The sequence below is a fragment of the Chiroxiphia lanceolata genome, chromosome 3, assembly GCF_009829145.1.
Source record: "Chiroxiphia lanceolata isolate bChiLan1 chromosome 3, bChiLan1.pri, whole genome shotgun sequence".
In the NCBI taxonomy this organism is placed as follows: Eukaryota; Metazoa; Chordata; class Aves; order Passeriformes; family Pipridae; genus Chiroxiphia; species Chiroxiphia lanceolata.
Window position 1 is genome coordinate 48,312 of NC_045639.1, and position 7,319 is coordinate 55,630.

A 7,319-nucleotide genomic window follows, 5' to 3' on the forward strand; every position below is an offset into this window, starting at 1 on the left:
TTTGGAGGTATTTGCGTCAGCTTCTGGTCAATTTTTGGGGTGATTTGAGTCAGTTTTTGGTCATTTTTTTGGGTGATTTGGAGAATTTTTTGGATCATTTTTGGGGGAGATTTGGGTGAGTTTCTGGTTATTTTTTGGGGAGATTTCAGTCAGTTTTGGGTCATTTTTTGGGGGGATTTGGTTCATTTTTTGACGAGATTTGTGTCAGTTTTTGGTCAGTTTTTTGGGTGATTTGTGTGAGTTTTGGGTCATTTTTTGGGGAGATTTGGGTCAGTTTCTGGTCATTTTTTGGGGTGATTTGGGTCGGGTTTGGGTCATTTTTTGGGGTGATTTACGTCATTTTTTTGGTCACGTGGAGGAGACCGCCCCTCGCAGGCGGGACGAGGTGGCGACGCTCGACCAACACCTTTGCCTCAGAGCGTAATATTTACAATATATCAATTGTTATAATTACAAGATATGTCCCATCTCCCCGATAGAATTATATACACTTTTTTAATATTTATGAAAAATATTATGCATATGTGTAAAATATGTTATACATAAAATACGGAATACAAAATCTACTATTACTTTGCTCTAATGTTCAATTGTTGTAATCATGTTTCACAATTATTTAGACCGATTTTAATATTAATTATTTATTAATAAAAGCATTATTTGCTTCAAACTACGGAAAATGAAAGTTAATATACAATAATTATTGCTTATAGAACAATAGGTATTATATGACAAAATATCTTAGCTATCAGGATGTAGTAGGTATTAATATATGTTCTTTATATATAGCATGTTTATATAGAATAAAGAATCGTTTAGAATCGATTCCTTCTCTTCCCCCCCCTTATCCCCTTACCCCCTTTCCCCCTTCTCCCCTTACCCTCCGACCCGGTCGGGGGAGAACGGCGGCGCTTTCCTCGTGCAGACGCGGAGCCGGGGCTGGGACCGGCCGGGGAGCGGGGACACGCCGGCCCGGCCCCGGGACCCCCGATCCCGCCGGGCCCGCAGCGCTGCTCGGAGCCCCCGCGCTCGGGCACCCCCGAGGCCACCGCACACACCCCCTCCCGGGGAGAACATCGCCCGCCTCCCCCTTCCCCGCGGCCCCGGGGGGTTCCCGCCCGCAGTGCTCCCCGGGAACGAGGGCTCTGGGGCCCGCCGGGGCTCCGGCCACGGGCCCGCTGCGGCCGCGGGGACCCGGAGTCGTACGGGGACAGCCCTTTCCTCGTTCCTCCCGTGCTCCAGGACCACCAGCACAGTCGCCTGTCTGTCCCCGTGTCCCTGCGTCTGTCCTCAGGCGGCCCTAGGAGCCGGCACTGACCGTGCCGCGGGTCGGGCACAGGCTGCTCCCAGCTCTGCCCGCGGAACTTCGGGAATTTCCAACAGCAATTCCTTTCCCTGCTATCCGTGAGGGGCAGCTCATCTGATACCTGCCAGGTGAGACCTGAGGCTCTCCTTTCTCTCCCCCACTTTCTCGGCAACTCGCACCCTCCCGGGGCAAAGCCTCTGGTTTGTCAAAATCCCGTTGAAACATTTCATCTTTATTTGCAGGCGGGGAAGGTCCTGCCTGGGAGGGAAACGGCTACAGGGAAGGAAACCAAGAAATGCTCCCACCGGACGCTGCCGCGCGAAGCAAAGGAAGGAAGGACCGCAGGGAAATAGAGTCAGGAAATCTGCTTTTATTCAGTCTCTGCAGCTCTCCGTGCTCTGCAGGAGCCCTTCGCAGCCACGGGCCGGAGGGAGCGCGGCCGGCTGGGGACGGGCACCAATTCATCACTGCCGCGCTCCGGGAGGTTTTCCGGCCCCGTCGGGGATTCACCCAACGGCTGCAAAGGGGTTCGTACAACGTCTCTTTCCAGGGATAAAGGAGCCAACCGAGTCCGGAGGGATCCCTCGCTCCGAGGCAAAGGCGTTGCTCGAGTGTCGCCGCCTGGTCCCGCCTGCGGGGCGGCGTCTCCTCCGGGTGAGCGTTCGGAACCCGAAATGCCGGGGGGGGCTCAGGTCGGGGCCGCTTTTCGGGCCCGGAGCTGGACGGAGCCCTCGGCGGCTCCTGCTTCCCGCCAGGAATGTTCTCGGGGCTCCCTGGGCAGTCCCAGCTGGGCAGGGAACGCGGGCCGGGAGGAGGCCGGAGCGACAGAGAGCGACCCAGCCCTGCTTGGGCTTCGTATTGCCAGGGGCTGGAGGAGCTGTGCCCTGCCCTGCCCTGCCCTTCCTATTGCCAGGGGCTGGAGGAGCTGTGCCCTGCCCTGCACTGCCCTTCCTATTGCCAGGGGCTGGAGGAGCTGTGCCCTGCCCTGCACTGCCCTTCCTATTGCCAGGGGCTGGAGGAGCTGTGCCCGGGAGCTGTGCCCTGCACTGCCCTGCCGGGGCTCCCGGCGCTCCGGGGCTCAGGTGATCCCGCCCGGAGCCGCAGGACTCCCAGCACAGCTTGTGGCAGCAGGGATGGAGCAGCTCCGGGCCAGCGCTTCCATCGGCAACAAGATGGATTTGTCTCCCGAGCGGGGCTCGTCTGCCAAACGCACATCCCAGGGCTGGGAACCGGCCACGGGCACTGCGGTGGGCACGGAGAAAGGGCTGCCCGCGGCTCCTCAGCCGGGGCTGCTCTGGACGGGCACCCTGAGATGCCTCACCCTGGACACGCCCCAGCGCCAGCCCCGAAGGCCCCAAAGAATCCAGCTGGCACTCGGCAGTGTCGGCACGGCGGGGCTGCAGAGCAGCACGGGAGCCATTCCCCGCGCCGACCTCCCGGAGCTCCCCCGGCCCCCGGGAGCAGAGCAGCCCACGCCGGGCCGTTCCTCAGGGCAGCCCTTGTGCTCTCTCTCGTCCTTTGCAGCGGAGGAGCCGGACCAGCTGCAGAGCCCGTTGCGGCCGGAGCGGCGCGAGCTGGCGCCGGCCGTGCCAAAGCAGAGGAACCGCCCGGGCCGCCGGAGGTGCTGAGGAAGGGCCGCCGAATTGGTGGCTACCGGGACAACCCGTGGGCTGGAGCTGAGCTCCACCCGCCGCCTGTCCAAGGAGCTGCAGGCAATGGAAAGCCGGCTTGTGATCCCCAACGCAACGGCTTCAGAGACGGTCGGGTCCTTTTCTGAGCTCGTCGGAAAGAAACGCCACCGCTCCCGTTCCTGCCGGGCCCGTGTGGCTGCCTGCCTGAAAGTTCCTTTGTTTTTCTTTGCCTTGCTTTCCCCTCCTGCCCCACTGCTCGGTGCATTTCTTCAGCTGAGGAACAAAGCGAAGCGGGAGCAGAATGCCGGGCTGCGGCACCAGAGGGAGCGTTGCAAGGAGCGCAGCTTGGAGGCGGCGGTGCTGGAGAAGCGTGTCAGTGAGCTGCCAGAGCGCCTGGGGAAGAGAAAGGCAGCTCTGCCGCAGGAGGAGAAGGTACCGGTAAGTGCGGGAGATATCCTAACGACAACAACGGGAATTTTGTTGCCTGGACAAGCCTGAAGTAAAAACTTGCTTGTGGGGAGGGCGGGCTGTTCAGGTGCTGGACCTGTTGTCTTGATCCATGTGTAGTGGAAGGCTTGTGGCATTAAAGTCCTTTTCGTGGGGCATTAGTGTTAACCTGCTTGCTCTGTACGGACAAGAAACCTTTCTATGCTGTTGTGGGTTGTTTTTTAACAAGGGATTTTTTTGTTTGGTTTGTTGGGGGGTTTTTGCTATTTCTACCTCAGGTTTATAATTCTTAAAGGTTTTTCATAAAAGCCTCTTTGACACTGGGATATCATTTGCTGCTTGTTTTCTCCTTTGTGACTTCTGTTTCAAGCTCTGATGGACGGATCCTGCAGCATAAAATTCTTGACATTTTCATCTTTCCCCCCCCCCCCCCCAAGGTTTCTTCAGGTGGGAATTCCCCACAGCCAGTGGCTTCTGCTCCAAGGGGAGTGGCAGCAGTAGGTCCTTCTGTCCAGTCCTCTGCTATGCCACGTCTTGCTTCCAGACCGGACCTTTGGGTGAAAGCAGCATTCTCAGGTGGGACACGAGCCTTGCCGGGCAGCTGAGGGGCTGCTAAAACCACAAACTCTGCCCAACGTGGGAGCTGGGAACCGTTCTCAAACTAAAGCTCCTGCAGGTGAGAGCTTACGATAACTAGTTCTTTTCCGGACATGTTTTGGTTCCCCTCACAGCTCTGTTTTGGTGTTTTGGGTTCTTTTTTCTGTTTGTTTTTCAAGCAAAGACTTATTTGCATGTGGGTCTCGCTACTTGCAACTTTTTTTTTTTTGTGCCAGTGAATGCATTTTATAAGCATTGAGGTTCTACGATTCAGTTGTTCTAAATCAGGTAGTTCTCTTAGTGAGCAATTTGAGCTGTTAGACAGCGCGGACTGCAGAAGGATTTTTTGGTAAACTGATGGTTTTTTAGTTTATTTTAAAGCTCTCTTAAAAACTGCCGCCGCCGCCGGGAGAGAGCGATCCTTTGGGAAGCCGGGGTGGAAACAGCAACTCTGCGAATTGCTCAGCTTTTCCTAGGCGAGGGCGGGTTTTAGGGAAGAAAGGCCCGTCCTCGCCAAAGGCGCCGCGGGTCTCGCCAAGGGCGGGGGGGGCGCGCGGCTGCAGTGGCGCGCGCGGCTGCAGTGCCGCTCCCGGCCGTGTCCGCCAGGCGGCGACTGTGAGGCAGGGCCCGGCGCTCGGGGCGGGCTCGCAAGCGGCGCCCGGGGGAAAGCGGCAGTGGTTTGGCCCTGCCGGGCTTCTCCGAGCTTAAAGCCGGAGTCGGAGGCGTCGAGGGAGCGCGTCCCTGCTGAGTTCAGCGGGCGTTCGGTGAATTTGGGCTTCTGCGGGGGAATTCAGTCCGGCGTCGTGGTTTTTTGTTTGTTTCCATCCTCGGGACGGCGACCCAAAGGTGCTTTTTCCCCTCGCCGTGGGCGCTCTGAGGAGAGCAAAGGTCCGGAATTGTGCCGCCGACTTGGCTTGCGTTGCCAGTCCGATTGCCAGAATCGAACAGGGACGGAGATTCCTCCCGGGGAAAAGGGGCCACCGCAGAAAGCTCGGGCTGCCCCCGGGAGTGCCCGGGCTGGCCCAGCACCTGGCAAAACCCCTTGGTGAAAAGGCAGGCAGCAACTGCGGTTGTTGTACCGTTTCTTTAGCCGGGGACTGGAACACAGACAAAATCAAGGTGGTCTTGGAGCTGTGCGGGCTCCGAGCATTTTTCAGCCTTCCTTAGCGGGGCATTCTCCCCCTCTGAAAAGCCGGAAGACTTTAACATCTGGATCCGCACCTGCAGCCGTGCAAATTAATGGAGTTTCTTTTAGGAGACGAAGGGGAAGTTTTCCCGTTGTGAGCCTGAATACCGAGTCTGCTCTGCTTTTTCCATCAGGTGACGAAGCTTACGGAAAAAAAGACCAAAGGCCTGGAGGTGAGTACATTCTACCGAGTTCTGCTTTTCTGGGATGGGTTTGGGAAAATCACGTGACATTCTCAAAAGCTTCTCTCCGTGTTTTCTAGTTGCTTTTTCAGCCTTGGTCTAAGTTTCGTGTAGAAAAGGGCCTAGAATTATTAGAACAGAGAAACACGACTTTCTCGGGAGAGATGGAAGAAAAGTCTGCTGATTCCAGTTCTGCTTTTCCTGTCTTCCCTTCGGCTGTCATTTCCTCTCCCCTGCTGTTCAAACAGGCAGCAATTAATTCCTCTGCTGAAGAGTTTGCCGTACTAAGCGTCCGTCCAATCGATGCCTTCGACTCAAGATAGCACCTGCTCCTTAGTTACAACAAGTTCCTCCCGGGAAATTTTCAGGCGTGCCCATAAATCTCCTCGCTGTTGGTTTGGGAGAACGGGGTTTTCTCGTCGGTGACAGAACAGCCGTGGCATTTGCTATTGAATGCCGGGGGCAATCTAGTCAGAAGAGGCCCCCGTGCTTCACTAATTTTCCCTTTTTGTCCTTCGGGGTGACTTCTTACCAGGGATGTTATTCTTGACCCCCCGGGGCAAGGGGAGGTGTTCACCTGGGCAGCGTCAGGAGCCACCCTAACTGAGGCCCTGGCAGGTGAGTGCTTTTTGTGCGACTGGACGGCGAAGCCGTCCGTGGGAGTGACCTGGCTGTTGGTCAGTGCAGTCCTAATTCAAGTGGCTCTTACTCCGTGTTCCCAGGCTCCCTCTTTTCCTTCGCTCGCCGTGGCCGTGCCGGACGCCTCTGGCAGGACTGACCCCGTGGCTTTAAGGTCCGGCGTGCCGTGTGCCTGCGGGTAAGAAAAGCTGGGAGTGCAGTCCCTCCGCTTTGATTGCTGTGTCTCCTTGGCAGTGATTTGGGAGGGGAATCCCAGAGCGATTTGCTTTGAAGGGGACCTTCAAAGGCCCCCCTGTCTTCCGTGGGCAGGGACCCCTTCCACTGTCCCCGATTGCTCCCAGTCCCGTCCAGCCTGGCCTGGAACGCTTCCGGGGATGGGGCAGGCTCAGCTTCCCTGTGCAGCGTGCTCCGATATTTCTCCACTGGCATCAGGAAAAGTTTTGTCAGCGTGTTCTGTTGGACGATGGTAAGCGGGACCTGGGGTGAAAATGACATTCTGTTAGGTGCAGAGGGAAATAATTCTCCTTTGAAGTCAAACGTAATTCAGTTTTGCACGAGTCTCGTCTGCCTTATGCTCGAATTGCTTTCTATTCTAGGCAGTTGTTTTAAATTCAACTTTTATTTTGTGTCTCCCCCCCCGCCCCCCCAGTATCCTGTACGAGACAAAGCTGCCTTTCCTCGTGGGAATGGACTGGCCGGGCTTTGGCAATCTGGCCCCTCGAAAGACTGAAGTGACCTCTTCCAACAGGGGAAGGCTCTCTGGCGAGCGGGGCCAGGAAGAACTGGAGTTTGTGGAGAACAAAAGCTGGAAGCGTGCCCCTGAAAATCCCCCCCCCCGGGCGGTCAGTGGGCTGACTGGCACGGCCCGGTGGCCTTGGCCAGGAGCGGTCCTGCGGGAAGCGCCTTTGCCCGGGCTGTCCTTTGAATTCCCACTGGGTGCTTGGCAGAGCCCCTCTGGGGGAGCCCCAGTGCCCGGCAGGAGCGGAGCGGGCTCCCAGGGAGGGGTTCACCTGCTCAGCCTCAGGAACCGTCCCACCTGAGGCCTGGCTGGGGGCTTTTTGGCCGCCTGGCCGGCGAAGCTGTCTGTGGGAACGACCTGGCCATGGCTCAGGGTGCTCCTAAGGACAGGGGCTTGAAAAAGTGTCCTAATTCAAGGGGGGCAGTTTGGGGGCAGTTTTTGGGATGCTTGGGGTCAGTTTCTGGGGTCAGTATTGGGTCAGTTTTTGGGATGATTTGGGTCAGTTTCTGGGGTCAGTTTTGGGTCATTTTTTGGGGTGATTTGGGTCAGTTTTGGAGTCAGTTTTTGGGGAGATTTGAATCAGTTTCTTGCC

The 7,319-nt window shown here is 56.8% G+C and overlaps 2 long non-coding RNA genes across 3 annotated transcripts; both read left to right on the plus strand.

The window, feature by feature from the left end:
* The first annotated feature begins 3,210 nt into the window (after positions 1 to 3,210).
* On the plus strand, positions 3,211 to 6,928 carry LOC116784151. 2 transcript variants are annotated; one of them, XR_004355973.1, is made up of 3 exons: positions 3,211 to 3,375; positions 3,822 to 4,060; positions 6,737 to 6,928. It is a non-coding gene; the product is annotated as an uncharacterized LOC116784151 (long non-coding RNA). The 2 variants fall into 2 exon arrangements; XR_004355972.1 differs by lacking the exon at positions 6,737 to 6,928 and adding an exon at positions 5,302 to 5,339.
* On the plus strand, positions 6,137 to 6,716 carry LOC116784150. The gene is made up of 2 exons (XR_004355971.1): positions 6,137 to 6,166; positions 6,638 to 6,716. It is a non-coding gene; the product is annotated as an uncharacterized LOC116784150 (long non-coding RNA).
* Positions 6,929 to 7,319: the final 391 nt, after the last annotated feature.